The sequence below is a fragment of the Chiloscyllium plagiosum genome, chromosome 27 (assembly GCF_004010195.1).
Source record: "Chiloscyllium plagiosum isolate BGI_BamShark_2017 chromosome 27, ASM401019v2, whole genome shotgun sequence".
Taxonomy (NCBI): Eukaryota; Metazoa; Chordata; class Chondrichthyes; order Orectolobiformes; family Hemiscylliidae; genus Chiloscyllium; species Chiloscyllium plagiosum.
The window spans coordinates 6,888,100-6,904,204 of NC_057736.1; the positions used below are offsets into that span (position 1 = coordinate 6,888,100).

General features: G+C 45.2%; 1 protein-coding gene and 1 long non-coding RNA gene across 2 annotated transcripts in view; one reads left to right on the forward strand and one right to left on the reverse strand.

The window, feature by feature from the left end:
• LOC122563500 (syndecan-3-like) overlaps window positions 1-16,105 on the forward strand; it is a 213,012-nt gene that overhangs the window by 151,443 nt on the left and 45,464 nt on the right. The gene's annotated exons all lie outside the window — the stretch shown is intronic.
• The window catches only part of LOC122563502, a 15,891-nt gene continuing 4,773 nt past the window's right edge, over window positions 4,988-16,105 (reverse strand). Inside the window, exon 4 of the long non-coding RNA XR_006315621.1 lies at window positions 4,988-5,073. This is a non-coding gene — a long non-coding RNA (uncharacterized LOC122563502). The remainder of the gene's footprint in view (window positions 5,074-16,105) is intronic.

The following is a 16,105-nucleotide window of genomic DNA, read 5'->3' on the forward strand; positions in this document are numbered from 1 at the left end:
TGTTTCAGTGTGTGTGTGTCTGTGTGTGTGTCTGTGTCTGTGTGTGTGTCTGTGTGTGTGTCTGTGTGTGTGTCTGTGTGTGTGTCTGTGTGTATGTGTGTCTGTGTGTGCATATGGAGGCACTCATGGCATGGGACAAGCTCAGAGTTTCTGATCTGATGGGCATTAATGAGCATTTTTTCTAACAATCCAGCAATGTTCCTGGTAATTTATTCAGGCCCTACCTCATAAACTGCAAGGAATTCCATTGCACAATTGGCCACAGGGAGATTTGCAGTCACGCAAGTGCCTTCCTGTACCTGCTGACCCAATAAAGTGCCAGCCACTGACTGAGGGGAATATGTTCACACTGGGATTCAGCTGGTAGCTCACACAAATGATTGTTCTCTCCACTTGAGTCTAGATTGTCTGCATCCCTCGGCTATTTGACCACAGCGGTCATCACAGTGGAATCTGATTCTCCGCCAGGCTGGAGCTCCACAAATGATCAATCCAAGCAAGTTCCAGGTGATTGTTATCCCTCTTCCTTGGACTGATTTAACCCAACAACTTCACTATTGCTTGTGCTGCAGGGTGACTCCTGTACACCCTGAAACACACGCGTACTGACTGAATTAATCCCCTGGTAGTGGCTGCAATAAACTGCGCTGTCACTCTTCCCACTTAGTAACAGGAGCTACGTCAATGAAATTTGCGATTTTTCTTTAAAAGAATAAACTCCATTCCTCTGACTACACCACTCGAACACAAAGCCCCACAGTGCAGGCTCACAGCAGCCTGGGGCAAGCCATTAATCTAATATCTGCTAATAACAGTTGAACTGCTAATTTTAAACAGACACTTGGCTGCCTGCTTCTTCAAACCACATGGACTAGTTTGATGTGAGACTGAGTAATTACCTCAGCATTTGCATGGGTGGAAAAGGATATAAATAGATGACTCCCTACGTAGGTCTGGGCCAAATTGTCCTGTTTATAGATGCACAGTTCTACATCTCACCCACCTCCTTCTACTTCAACTCCCAACACTTCCAGCAGCCTGCACCTAGCTCACTGGATGGGCTATTCCACTAAAGGAGGCACCATGCCAAAGTCAGATCTTTTTGTCATCAAGGCCGACATGACAGGGACTGCCGGGGTTGGCACGATGACCAGAAGCAGATGGATTTACTTTGGTTCTGCTGTTTGAACATCATTTCACTAAACAGTAGCCCAGGATAAATAGAGGTACCTTCACTTAAATAGCATAAGATCAAGATACCAACTTTTTTTTTCATTCATTAAATGTGGTCACCAGCAATTATTGCCCATCCTGCAGTTAAGAGTCAACCACATTGCTGTAAGTTCGGAGTCACATATAGGCCAGCAGGCTTCTTTCTGTAGAAAAAAGCCTGCTGGCCCTTCCCCCAACAATCAGCAATGGGCTCATGGTCATTATCAGAGCCTTAACTCCAGATTCTTATTGGATTCAGATTCCACTATCTGCCATGATAGGATTTGAACCCAGACACCCAGGACATTAGCTGGGTCTCTGGATTAATAGCCCGGTGATAATACCTCTAGGCCAGCACCACACCCCGAGAGCATTTTAGGGCATTTCACATGGCAATGAAATACTTTGCAGTGCAAAGATTGTTGTCATGTATAAAGCCATTCTGCACAGAGTAAAATCCCAAAGACATCAATGAGCTGAATAATCGGGTTGTTTTCAAAATAGAGATGTTTATCTGCAGCCCAACATGACATCAGGCTGTGTTTTTATTAACTTAACCATTTGAGGAAAACTCTAAAGATCATTTTAGGAAAAATGTCTTGAATTATCTTGAGAATTAAAATGGTTTTTATTTCCCTGCGTAAACTCGGTGTTAAATTTGGTTTGACCTTCATTCTTGTAGTGTGCTTTGCCAGGTTTAACTGTTTTAAATGTGTGAATAACAATGTACATTGTTGGTTTTATACAAATCAAAACATTTTTAACAATTGACACAGTATGCTATACCGAACCCCATCTCAACGGATCTGGTCAATTTGATCTTTTTCCTCCCATTGTCTGAGAATTCCCAGGCAGCGACTTGTGCCTGATTACCTCCCAGGAAGGGAGGAGCGGGAGGACTCTGCTGAACTAGGGGTCACTGTGTAAAAATCAGGGGTCAACCATTTACGGGAGAGAGGAGGTGAGACCTTTTCTTTCTCTCAGAGGGTTGTGAGTGCTTGAAAGTCTCTTCCTGAAAAGAAAGCAGAGTTTGAAAACAGAGCTAGATGGATTCCCAGTGAACAAGGAGATGAGAGGTTATCAGTGGGATGTGGGATTGTGGATTTGAAGTTATAGTCAGATTAGCCATAATCTTATTAAATTGTAGAGCAGACTTGAGGGGCCGAATGGCTGATTTCTGCTTCTTGTTTATGGAGAAACCCACCACTGGAGAAACAATCTCTGAATCTCCAACTTTACACACACTGTTGTCCATATGGACAATGCCATCTGTTTTTATCCTCATAGAATTGTAGAAATCTTTAGCATAGAGGGAGACCATTCAGCCCATTCTGACATGGAGCCATCTAACCTATTCCTACTTCCAAAGTAAAAACCAAAAGAATTGCAAATGTTAAAAATCAGAACCAAAAACAGAAATTGCTGAGCTTTTCCACCCCTTTCCTGGGTCTTGGTGCAAAATTACGTTGATTACGGCATTTTAGCTGCATATCCAAGGACTTTTAGGACAGAGATGAAGAGTAATATTTTCGCTCAGAGGATTTGTGATACTTTGGAACACTCTGCCTCAGATTGTGGTGAAGGCGAGGGATCAGTGCGTGTTATTAAGGTGGAGGTAGGTCGATTCCTGTTCAGCAGGAGAACTAAAGGTTCTGAGAGATAGAGGGGTTGTGGGCTGCGAAACACAAACAAATGACCTTATTGAACGATGCAGCAGAACTGAGGTGCTTGCTTCTGCCGCTAATTTGTATGTATATTTGCTCGCACTCGTTAGAAGTTACGAAGATTTCTGCCTTGATCATTCTTTAAAGCAGTGAGTTCCAGACCCCACCAGCTTCTGGGCAATCGTACCTTAAAGGTGTTGCCTCCAGTTAGTGACCCTTCAGACAAGGGGATTAGAATCTTCCTTTCCACTCTATCAGGACCTATCAAAATACTATCCATTCAATTCGGACTCCCTTTAGCCGCCCGAGTTGGAAATAAAGCAATTCTTGTATCTCCAAACCTTTCTGTAAAACTAACATTCGCCAGTCCCCAGTAAACCCATCTGTACCAGTTTGAGTGCAGTGACCAGAACCTCACACAGTGCTTTTGTGTGTTTTATACAATTCTAGACTAACCTCCCAGCTCTTATATTTAGTGCTATATCTAATAAACAGTAGTTATGATACCATGTTTCCTTAACAACTTTATGAATATTCTTCCATGGGATGTGGGTGTCACTGGCAAGGTCAGTATTTGTTGTCCATCCCAAACTGAAGGGGGGGGTCAGCCACATGGATGTGCAACTGAAATCACATTTAGGCCAGACTAGGTAAGGACAGCAGATTTCCTTCCCTAGTGAAACAGTGGGTTTTTAGAACAGTCTCTGATAGCCTCAGGTCACCATTACTGAGACTAGTTTTCAATTCCAAATTGTATTAATTGAATTCCAATTCAAGCGTACGCTGTGGAACTCATGATCTCCATAGAATCCAGCTTGCTCATTTATATCACATTACCAATGCACCTCATCCAACCACGTTCACTGATATCATTCATGGCTTGGTGCCAATAGCTGAGCCCGCACACATTGCACCCTTCACAAAGAATCGCTGGTGGTTTTTGAAAGAACAGTTTTGAGAAGGCAATCTCTGGAGCTGTTCATCATTTCTCAGTTTAATTATTGGGAACGGCATTCATTAAACTGCAAATGGAGAGGTCATTTACAGTGTTGTTATCGATTATTTCTGCCTGTTATACGAATGGGATAAAAGAACAAGCACCATTGGCACAATGAAGCATTTGTTTTCTAACTAAATAATTACCATTTAATTATTTGGACTGCATGCACAACTGTTGTTGCCAAATGTAAACTGTTCCATTTAGAGTAGAATATAATTTCTATGAGGGTATAATGGGCCATGCGAGTCTATCGGAAAGCTGCTGTTGCCTGTTTATTTTTCTGCCTTCCTCAGTCTGTATTATTCAGATTCTTGCTCCCCAGAAGCAGGGGTTTTGTATCAAAAGACCTTTCCACATCTTGGGGGAGTGGGCCATAGAGCACCGATACTCCGAGAGGGTCCATTGGGGATCCTTGCTCTTGTGCAAGGTGCCCCAAATCTCAGTCAGTTTCCTATTCCTCCGATGGCAATGGGTTGTGTTTGCTGAGGATATGGTAACCTGAACCTGAACTGGGAAACATTGGGGTCAGTGTTGGTCTGAATTAGCAACACAGCTCACACACCTCAGGTGTTCTCTAGTGTTTCTGACTGGGCAGAGATGGTGGCAGTACAGAAGCAATATCCATTATCCGTTCTTGTACATTTCTCCAAAGGTTGGTCTAAATTGTGTCATAGACCCTGTTCTCATCAGTAATAAAGTCAGTGAACAATACAAATTGATTTTGGAACTTGTTTATTATTTATTCATGGAACGTATTTGTAATTGGCCAAGACAGCATTTATTGTCTGGGGGAAGGCAGTGGTGAGCTTATCCATCACCACAGACCTTGCGGATAGGGACACACACAATGCCATTAGGATTTTGACCCAGCGACAGTGAAGCAACGGCAATATATTTCTATGATTCGGAGATGCCGGTTTTGGACTGGGGTGTGCAAAGTTAAAGATCACACAACACCAGGTTATAGTCCAACAGGTTTAATTGGAAGCACTAGCTTTCGGAGTGCCGCTCCTTCACCACCTGATGATTGTGTGGTGTTCCGAAAGCTAGTGCTTCCAAATAAACCTGTTGGCCTATAACCTAATATATTTCCAAATCGGGATGGTGAGTAGCTTGGAGGAGAATGTGCAGGTGGGATATTCCCATGTATTTGCTGTTCTTTATCTTTCCGGATGTTATAGCCCATGGGTTTGGAAGCTGCAATCAGAACAACAATGGCAAGTTACTATAGATAGTACACAGTGCTATCACAGTGAAGGTTGAAGGTGGTGGGTTTGGTGCCAGTAAAGCAGCTACTTTGTCCTGGATGGTGTCAAGCCGTTCAAACTAGAGAATCATACAGTATACACTGGGCCCTCAAACCCATTGAGTCTGTATCTTCAAAAATATACTATTACCTACACTCGTCCCCTTTTCATGCACTACACCCATAACTTTGAACATTATTGCACCTCAAGTGCTTTTTAAATGTTGTCAGGTTTCCCACCTTAACTAGCATCCCAGGCAATGCATTGCGGACCACCACCTCCAGGTGAGAGTGTTTTTCCTCAAATCCCCTCTGACATTCTGTCTCTCACTTTACGACTACACCCCCTTGTTATTGACTTTGTCAACGGTTAAACCTTGAATATTTCTGGAACTGTACCCATCCAGGCAACTGAGGAGCATTCCATCACACTCCTAATCTGTGCCTTAGGGATGGTGGACAGCGTTTGGGAGTCAGGAGGTGAGTTACTTGCTGCAGGATTGCCAACCTCTTCTGGACACAGTATTTATGTGATTAATCCAAACCAATCTCTGGTAAATGGTAAACCCCCTCCCCCTAGGATGCTGATAGTTGGAGATTCAGAGATTGTTTCTCCAGTGGTGGGTTTCTCTAGCACTTTCTGTTTTTATTTTAGATTTGCAGCATCCACGTGTTTTGCTTTAATACTGTTCTCTGTTATTCACTTGTCTATCTCCTCATATATCTACTGTCTGCAGCACATCAAATACTGGAGCTAATTCCTTTTTGTTGTTTGCCTGGACCATTTTAAACTTCAAAACATGCATTTAACCCAGTTCTAAGGCTGACAAAACTGGTTGAGACATAGGGAGAGACGGTGACTGGGTTGTATGCTTACCAATTCTGTTTCATGTGATACTCCTTAATGAGCTTAAAAGCCCACAAATCTACAAGTGTCATTGTGTATTAAAATTTAGCATTGTAAATCATTCCCACTTCATTTACGTTTGCGCTGTATGTTTGACATTGCGTCTGAATCTTTCTGATTTCTCTCTCATGTGCCTAACTTTTTCAGAAATGCCAACGTGATTAAATACTTTGATTGGACAGGTTTGAATTTATTTATTTTCTTGTTCTGTCTGTAATGGCCTCCTCGGGCTGTCTGGAGAGTGGGAATTAGGAGCAGATTCAGATTTTAAAGTTCACACAGGAAATGCTGGCTTGAATTACCAGTCCTTTGATCCAACAAGGGAGCTTGTTCTTCAATGCAGCTTGTCACATGAGAAAGAAAAGCCACAAGTTGTGGACTGAACAGCAGTGAGTTATGTGGGTAGTTTGGAATGGTTTCTGCCATCTTCCAGCCTCTTGCCTTCCAACATATTCGAATAAAGACTGGGCACTGATACATGGCACTGAAGCCAACCCCTGGCACTTGAAGTAACAACTCAAGGCGAGATATAGAAGATTATGGAGGGCACTGATGTAACGGGTATTGTTTCCTATTATGACGCAGATTACAGGCATAACTATAAAATCGTGATTAACAAATCCAGTCAGCACTTCTGAAGACCTCCATTAGCCAGAGAATGGTGAATCCACTGCCAAGCAGACTGGTTGAAGTGTATAGCTGAGATATCTTTAAGAAGGAAGGTGGATAAAGATATGAGGGGGGCTGGAAGAGGAGACTATACTGAACGAATTTAACAGGATAGTCATACGGAACATAGAGGCCCGAAAAGAGCAATCAATCTGAATGGCAGACCTTGGTGTCATACTCTCTGTGTAATTTTTCCTCTTGTGTAGGATGAGACCACAAGATATAGGAGCAGAAGTAGGCCATTCAGCCCATTGAGTCTGCTTCACCATTCAATGAGATCATGGCTGACCTTACAATCCTCAACTCTGCTATCCCGCCCTCTCTCCATAACCTTTGATGCCCTTGCTGATTACAAACCTGTCTGTCATTGAGCATGAAAAGGTTATTTGAGCAGATCTAACTTTGTTCTCAGCCTGTCCTTGCTGTGGAGATAAATTCAGCAAAGTTGAAAAGACTGCATGGTTTCGAAACAAGTGGTCTATGCTCAGCAGCTGCAGCTGTCAACCACACTCACATTCCTGAAAAGGGGAGATGAGTTAAGGCAGTACCTATATCTAACTGTGGCTGCAAAATTATGATGGTTTTTCTGGATGCATCAGTACATCTTTTAGTCTAAGAGTCAGCCACAGGGTTGAGCCGAGATTGTTAATCCTCATTTCCATTCAACACCCGTGGAAGAGTGACTTCAGCCTTCCAATGTTATTAACACCTCAGCTGAGATCAGTTCGCCAAACATCAGATCGAGATCAAACCTGGGATTCCTTTTTTATGCAAAAGGATCAGGATCCTGGAGCAACCTTGTGGTGATACCACAGCTGCACATTACTGGGTATAAATACCACAGCATGGGTGAAGTTAGAATTTCTGGAGATTAGTAGACACACTGGAATGTGTCACTCCCTGACAACTCATTGACAGCACATGGATATATGCCCTTTAAGATGATAGGTTAGTCAATACCTAAAGTAATTATATTCAAAAACTGGAATTGCTGGAAAAACTCAGCAAGTCTGGCAGGACTTGTGGAGAGAGAAGCATGTTTCAAGTCCTGGTATATGTATATGTTAGCATGAAAAATTAATAAATAGTGTTACTGTGAAGTTTAAGCCTGAAAATTGTCTTTGACTTTGCTTTGACCCAAACCATGTCATTAACACACAATTAAAGGATGTTGTTGACGTGGATAAGCAATTCATAAAAGATCTTCTCACCACCTACCTTCATTAATGAAACCATTGACACTTCTGATGGAATTCCTCAAATAGAATTAGCAACTCTGATGCAATGTATTCTTAGAGATTTCTTGACAAGAGATTGCCTTCTCCTTTTCCTCTGGCCTTTCTTATGGTCATTGGATAAATCCTAAGGGTCCAAAACCATACAGTTTGATGTATCTATTCCTGGCTGTGCATTTCCATCTTGCATCTTAATCGGTCTCTTTTTCACAAGTAAGAAAGGGTCTGGGGGAAGTTCTAAATACGTGGCTTGCAGCTCTCTCTCCTCCTTCGCAAACTACAATCTTTGATTTATAAAGGGCATGATGTTCCAATGGTCAGTGTAACTTAAATAAAAAGACGGTAAAGATTTTTTTTGAGAAGGGGCAGGGGGAGTACTAATCTGAATTCAGTTACAGAGTCATAGAGTCATAGAGATGTACAGCACAGAAACTGACCCTTCGGTCCAACTTGTCCATGCCAACCAGATACCCTAACCTAATCTAGTCCTATTTGTCAGCATTTGGCCTATATTCCTCTAGAATCTTCCTATTCATGTACCTATCCAGATGCCTTTTAAATGTTTTAATTGTACCAGCACCACCACTTCCTCTGGCAGCTCATTCCATACACACACCAACCTCTGTCCCTTAGCTCCCTTTAAATTTTTTCCCCTCTCACCCTAAACCTATGCCCTCTAGTTCTGGAATCCCCCACCCCAGGGAAAAGACCTTGTCTATTTACACTATCCATGCCCCTCATGATTTTATAAACCTCTATAAGGTCACCCCTTAGCCTGCGACATTCCAGGGAAAACAACCCAAGCTATTCAGCCTCTCCCTGTAGCTCAAATCCTCCAACCCTGCAACATCCTTGTAAATCTTTTCTGAACCAATTCAAGTTTCACAACATCCTTCTGATAGGAGGAGACCAGAATTGCACGCAATATTCCAACAGTGGCCTAACCAATGTCCTGAACAGCCACAACTCCTATACTGAAACTCTGTCCAATAAAGGAAAGGGTACCAAACAGCTTCTTCACTATCCAGTTGACCCAGTTGTGAGAGAGGGTGATGAAAACAGTTACAAGGACCATTCCAGACCTCTACGTGGATAGATTGGAGAAGCTAGGATAAAGAATGGTGGACACAGATTGAAGGTGACTAGTAACAGAAGGAAAGCAGACTGATTGGGATCTAGAAAGTGCTGTGTGAGAGTGTGGTGGAGACAGGCTTTCAAAGAGAAGTGAATAAGCACCCCAAAAGATAAATAGTGTTGGTTTACTGTGAAAGGTGGGTGAGAGGGAGTATTTGATTTGCTGAGAGTCAGCATGGATACTGTATTGAAATGAATAGAATGAGCTTCATTGTCACATATACTCATATGAGTGTAGTGAAAAGTTTATAAGTCACCACTTACAGTGCCATCTTCAGTACAAAGATACCTCGGGACTAATTTATGTTGAATAGCTTCCTTCTGTGCTCTAATCATTCTATGATTCAGTCAAACCAAATCACAGCCCTTTCTGTTGGCTTCTTTTCCCTACACTTTTGGTGTTTGAGTCAATCAGCTCATGTCAATGTGGCCATGACAGTAAAGGCTCAAGGAATGGCTGGGACCTCCACATCGGAAACAACTGATGAATTATGGGTACTGTCAGTTTACCAAAGGCATTAAGGGATGCTGGGAAAAGGTTAGCCTGTGACTCCTCATTTCCTGGTGTCATGATTTGATATGTTTATTCAGCAAGTGTCCAGCTACCACGTGTTGCTGTGATTGGACACATATGTTGCTGAAGCTGAAGACTGAGTTACTGAACCTTCATAAAATCTGAAACATGCTGTGGCACCCCTGACCCCCTAACAACCTGAGGTCAAACTGCATTATAGTAACTACTTCCAGGTTAAAAATAAACAAATAGAAATAAACAATTCCAGACCAACCAAGTGGCAATGAGAGCTTTGATTGATTAATCGTGGAGATTAACTTATACAACGAAAATAAAACATTAATTCCTCTGGGGCCAGGCATCTGCTGGAGGCCTACCCTCCCACACACCTCCATACATCAAAACTGAGGAACTTACATGGAGGGTCATTTCATACACTACAAAATCTCACCAAACAAAGGTAATGAGGTAGATATAGCAATGATGAATGGAGGATGCCCTGCTACACTTGGAGCTTAAAATCCTGCTTGTTATGAAACTTAAGGATGAAAGATATGACAGCAAAGACTTCACAGCTTTGAGGAGCTGGAGTTCTGTGTGTGAATATATAACCATATGAAAACTCCCTGAGATGCAACCCTACTGAGGTGACGGGGTCTCCCTGAGAGCTCCGTCTCACCTCTTTTTGGGAAGGTTAGTCACGTGGTGGCTCAGTGGCTAGCACTGCTGCCTCAAAGCACCAGGGCCCCGGGTTCGATTCCAGCCTCAGGCGACTGTCTGTAAGAAGTTTGCACATTCTCCCTGTGTCTGCGTGTGTTTCTCCCAGTGCTCCACTTTCCTCCCACAATCCAAAGATGTGCAGCTTAGGTAGATTGGCCATGGGATATCAAGGGTTATAGGGGTAAGATAGGGGGTTGGGTCTTGTAAGGATGCTCTTCAGAAGGTCAGTGTGGCCTCAATGGGTTGAATGGCCTGCTTCCATACTGTAGGGATTCTATAATTCCACATAGGCATTGGAATGAGATGTTGAAATAAGGTTAACGTCGTTGAGCTTTTAATTTAGATCCAGGTCAATGCTCTGGGGAAGAAAATAAAACAAAGAATTGTGCAGTCTGAAACAAAACAGAAACTGCTACAGAAACTCATCAGGTCTGGCAGCATCTGTGGGAAGAAAGCGGAGTTACTGTATGAAGTCCAGTGACCTTTCATCAGAATGGATACTAGCAAATGTTCTGGAGACCATGGATTCAAATCCCATCATAGCACACGGTGAGATTTGAATTCAACAACCTTTGTTACTAACTGACCAAATATAACCACTGTTCATTGTCGTAAAATCTCACTTGGTACCACTAGTGTCCTTCAGGGAGGGAAATCTGCAGGCCTTACCTGGTCTGGCCTACATGTGACTCCAGATCCACAGTAATATGGTTGACTCTTAACTGCCCTCTGGGTAATTCGGGATGGGCAGTAAGTACTGTCTAGCAATGCCCACATTCATGAATGAAGATATATTTCAAAAGCCAGGCTTGGGGAGACTGGAGCAGGAGTCCTACCAGACTGTCAGACAAACAGAAGCTGGTCTCTCAGTGGCTGCTGGACAGTCACCCAGGGCTGAGGTGAGTGATGGCAGAACAGCAGAAAAGTCGCTGTATGTCGGCACTCCATCTGTGCCCCCACTTTCCCGACACGATGCCAAGGGGGTGCCCAAAGGTAAACGCTGGCGAGCAATACAGAGTTCTGCCTGTCACATCCAACACTGGGTCTGCACTTGTGGCAGCAGCTGAGGCCTGATTGGTGCTAATTGTCCCGTTAGGGGCCTCAGTGAGTGGCAGGACAGGGCGGGGTCAAAGACCATTCCAGCCATAGTCTTACTCAGGGTAGAGTGGGAAATGGCAGGATCCTGATGGATTACCCTCTCTCCATTTCGGTTCTCTCTCACCACTTTAGGGGAAGAAATGTGAATGTGCCAGTATATGAGTTAGGAGCAAAAATAGGCCATTCAGCCTGTTGAGTCTGCCCAGCTACACAGTAAGATCAGGGCGATCTGAATACAGTCTCTCCTGCACTTTCCTGCTACTCTAATACCATCAGTGACTCCATTACTCAATGGAGTCTAATCTACCTCTGTATTAAATTATTGAAAAGCCCTACCTCCACTGGCCTCTGGTGGAGCAAGTTCCATGAGCCTCTAAGAGAAAGAAACATCTCCTCAGTTCTGTCTTAAATGGGGGCCCCCTTACTGTTAAACACTGCCCCATTGTTTTAGTTGGCCCCCTCGATCCCTGAATTGCAAAGGGGTGAGGATGAGGAAGAGTATGATACTTTGCTTCTTTTGTATTCCAAGTTGTGCAGCTACTCAGGAAGAGTGCTGCAGGACTTTGGAGGCAAAGACTTGAGAGAGAGTTCCTTCTGGGAGATTTACCAGCTCCAAATCCTTTCTGGTCACGTGCATTTGCTTCCTTTAGCTCAAAGAGCTTTTTTCCTTGATTGGCAGAGAAAAGATTACCATCTATGTAAGAGTTCTGAATGTGATTGTTAGACAGTTACATTATTAGGAAAGGATATAGCTTTCCAATTATTGTGACTTAGCAGTTTGATTGAATATTACATATTATTGGAGTGTCATACTGCTGCCGGTTCCCATGATTTAAATCCAATTGTAAATTGACAAATTGCACTATGTTTTGCTCTTTAGATAGGGACAGCTGTGTTCTTGCATTTTCCAAGTGACAGGCAGTTACATACAATTGTGAGGAGAAAGTGAGGGCTGCAGATGCTGGAGATCTGAGACGAGAGTGTGGTGCTGGCAAAGCACAGCAGGTCAGGCAGCATCTGAGGAGCAGGAGAATTGACATTTCGTGCATAAGCCCTTCATCAGAGATAAGGCTTGTGGGCTGGGGGGGCTTAGAGATAAATGGAAGGAGGTTGGGGTTGGCGGGGCGAGGGGAAGGTAGCTGAGAATTCTCCTTCCAATCCTCCCACTTCCTGAAAACAAAAGAGGTAGCCATGGGCAACTGCCTGGGACCCAGCTATGCCTGCCTGTTTGTCAGATACTTGGAACAGTCCATCGTCCACAGTTACAGCGGCACCACCCCCAACTGTTCCTCCACTACATTGATGACTGCATCAGCGCTGCCAAGTGCTCCCACGAGGAGGTTAAACAGTTCATCAACTTTACCAACACCTTTCACCCCGACTTCAAATTCACCTGGACCATCTCGGATACCTCCTTCCCCTTCCTGGATCTCTCCATCACCATCTCCAGTGACTGACTAACCACAGACATCTACTACAAGCCCATGGACTCCCACAGCTACCTAGACTACACCTCCTCCCACCCTATCTCCTGTAAATACACCATCCCTTATTCCCAATTCCTCCGCCTCCGCCACATCTGTCCCCAGGCTGACCAATTCCACCCTAGCAAATTCCACCTTAGATGGCCTCCTTCTTCCAAAGTCGCAACTTCCCTTCCCACATGGTCGACGATGCCCTCCAGCACATCTCCTCCACATCCCGCACCTCCACCCTTGAACCCCAGCCCTCCCAACGCAACAAGGACAGAACCCCACCCCCACCCCAGTCGTCACCTTCCATCCCACCAACTTCCGCATACATTGCATCATTGTCTATCACTTCTGCCACCTACAAACGGACCCCACCACCAGATATATTTTTTCCTCCCATCCCTATTAGCATTCCAGAGAGATCATTCCCTCCGCAGCTCCCTTGTCAGGTCCACACCACCCACCAGCCCACACTCCATTCCTGGCACCTACTCCTGCCATCACAGGAAGTGCAAACCCTGCACCCACACCATGCCCCTTACCTCTGTCCAAGATCCCAATGATCCTTCCACATCCAACAGAAATTTACCTGTACCTCCACCAATGTGACTTACTGTATCCTTGGACCCGATGTTGTCTCCTCCATATTGGGGAGACAGGACATCAACTTGTGGATCATTTCAAAGAACATCTCTGGGACACCTGCACCAACAAACCCCACCCCCCCATGCCTGAACACTTCAACTCCCTCTCCCACTCCATCAAGGACTTACAGGCCCTGGGCCTCCTCCATCGTCAAACCCTAACCACCCGACGCCTGGAGGAAGAATGCCTCATCTTTCGCCTTGGGACCGTGCAACCACATGGGATCAATGTGGATTTCAACAGTTCTCTCATGTCCCCTCCCCCCACATTACCTCAGTCCAAAGACTTCAACTTGGCACTGCCCTCCTGACCTGTCCATCACCATTCCTATCTATCTGCTCCACCCTCCTCCCAGACCTATCACCTTCTCTCTCACCCTCACCTACCTATCACATTCTCTGCTACCTTCCCCCTAACCCCACCCCCTTCCATTTATCACTCAGCCCCCCGGCCCACAAGCCTCATTCCTGATGAAGGGCTTATGCCCGAAATGTCAATTCTCCTGCTCCTCGGATGCTACCAGACTTGCTGCGTTTTCCAGCACTACACTCTTGATATATAATGGAGAGCAGTATCTGTCTCAGTCTGTTACACTGGGATGTACACATTTCCTTTCAACACCTTGCTGCTCTGTCCTCACCTGACTATGTTCCACCTTTTACCCCAGATCAAATGAGAGCAAAGTTAGCAAATGGCAGTGGAGTATTTGACCATGAGCTCCATTCGATTTGATTCAGATTGTGACCCAGCTCACCCGATCTGTAGCTCCCTGGTTTTTCCTTACAGCCGTTCTTAAATAATGGCACCACAAGCCAAGTCACAGTCTTCTGGCACCTCACCTGTAGACATCGATAATACAAGTGTCACGGTAAGGGGCCCAGCAATCTTTTCCCTGGCTTCCCACAAAGTTCTGGGAAACATCTGACCAGATCCAAGGGATTTATCTACCATTATGCACTCTAAAACCTCCAGCACCTCCTCTTCGAAAAGACATGACTATTTATTTCCCCAAGTTCCATCACAAACATTTTTCCCCATTCGTCCTTCCCCATCCCATTTCCCCACATTACTGACCCTACATGCCTTCTGCCCTGCCTACTCCCCTACCTTGGGACACCTCACCATCTCTCTCCCACTTACACCAGCACTAACATCTGTGCCACTTTCTTTCCTCTCAGTCAATCCCTCCCTGTCTCTCACTTTGGGAGAAAACAATCCCCAAAAAGGCAAGAACCAACAAGTGGCTGGTGGGAAACAGGACATTCAGTTCCTCACCTGCTCCCCCTGAGGAGAGGACCCTGACCATGACCATGACCTTCCTAAACAGCACACTGACCCTGCCTGATCCCCTGGACTCATGGGGGTCTCCCTTGAACTTGACTGCGGATTACTTTCCCCTTCCACTTTGAGACGTGGCCATTTGCTGGAAGTGTGTGCAGTGTGGTAGCTGTATCTGCTGCTGACACATGGTGAAGGTGTGAGAGTGATGGAGCACAGAGCTGTACAGCATCACATTTACCCCTTGGCTGATAATGGCTCACAACCACAATAAGCTTCCTAACTCAGTGTCTGTGCTAAAAAGGGCAAGTCAACAGGAGCAACGTGAGCCTGTTACCTCTGGCTGTGGGGGCAATGCAGTAAAATGCAGTGGGCTGGCCCAACCCATGAGCTGCAGGTCCAAATCGGTTCTTGATTGTAAAGGGTTACGGGGAGAAAGCAGGAGAATGGGGTTGAGAAACCCATTCACCATGATTGAATGTCAGAGCAGACTCAATGGGCTGAATGGCCTAATCTCTGCTCCTATGTCTCATGGACTTCTGGTCTGACCTTGTGCACCAAGTGACCTTGCAACAGCAAGCCAATGAGAGGGGTTGGTGCATGCTGTATAAAACAGGAGAGGGTTCTGCTCTAGTGGTAAATCATCGTCAGAGCTGGCATTGCAGAGATGGGTTGGAGATGTGCCATGGCTGTGCTGAAACATGTTGGATGCCAGCATCTATAATGTGGGCTGTGTATGTGGTCCCTGCCCTGGAGTGTGCCCTGTGAGGCTGCTGCTGGCACCCAAGGTGAAGGTCTGGAGGAACAAGAGGGGAGCTGGAGTGTGCCAGGTACACGCTCGGGACTGTCACTTCAGGAATTCCAGCCTCAGGTTTCTGCATGGCACTGATAGAATAGGAGCCTATATGTTACTGAGGGAGATTAGGAGTGAAGGAGCAAACATCCTGACTAATAGGCATCTCGCTGCTCACTAGCCACAGTCTCCTCTCAGCGTCTGGAACTCTGTGAGAAACCTACCTTGTCGTTTCCATTGTCAAGAAAGGTGGCGCTCAAATTCTCACAGGAGTCTTCCAAATGTCTCACTGTGGACCACATTGTTCAGGGCTGGGAACATTACACCTCTAGTGTTTCACTGTGCCCATGTGGGACTGGCACTGGCAGTAAGGTATGCTGAGAAGGGAGCTGGGGAGGGAGGTCGGGAGGGAGGTGGGGAAGGAGGTGGGGATGGAGCTGAGGAAGGAGCAGAGGAGGGAGCTGGGGGTGGAGGTGGGGAAGGAGGTGGGGAAGGAGGTGGAGAAGGAGCAGAGGAGG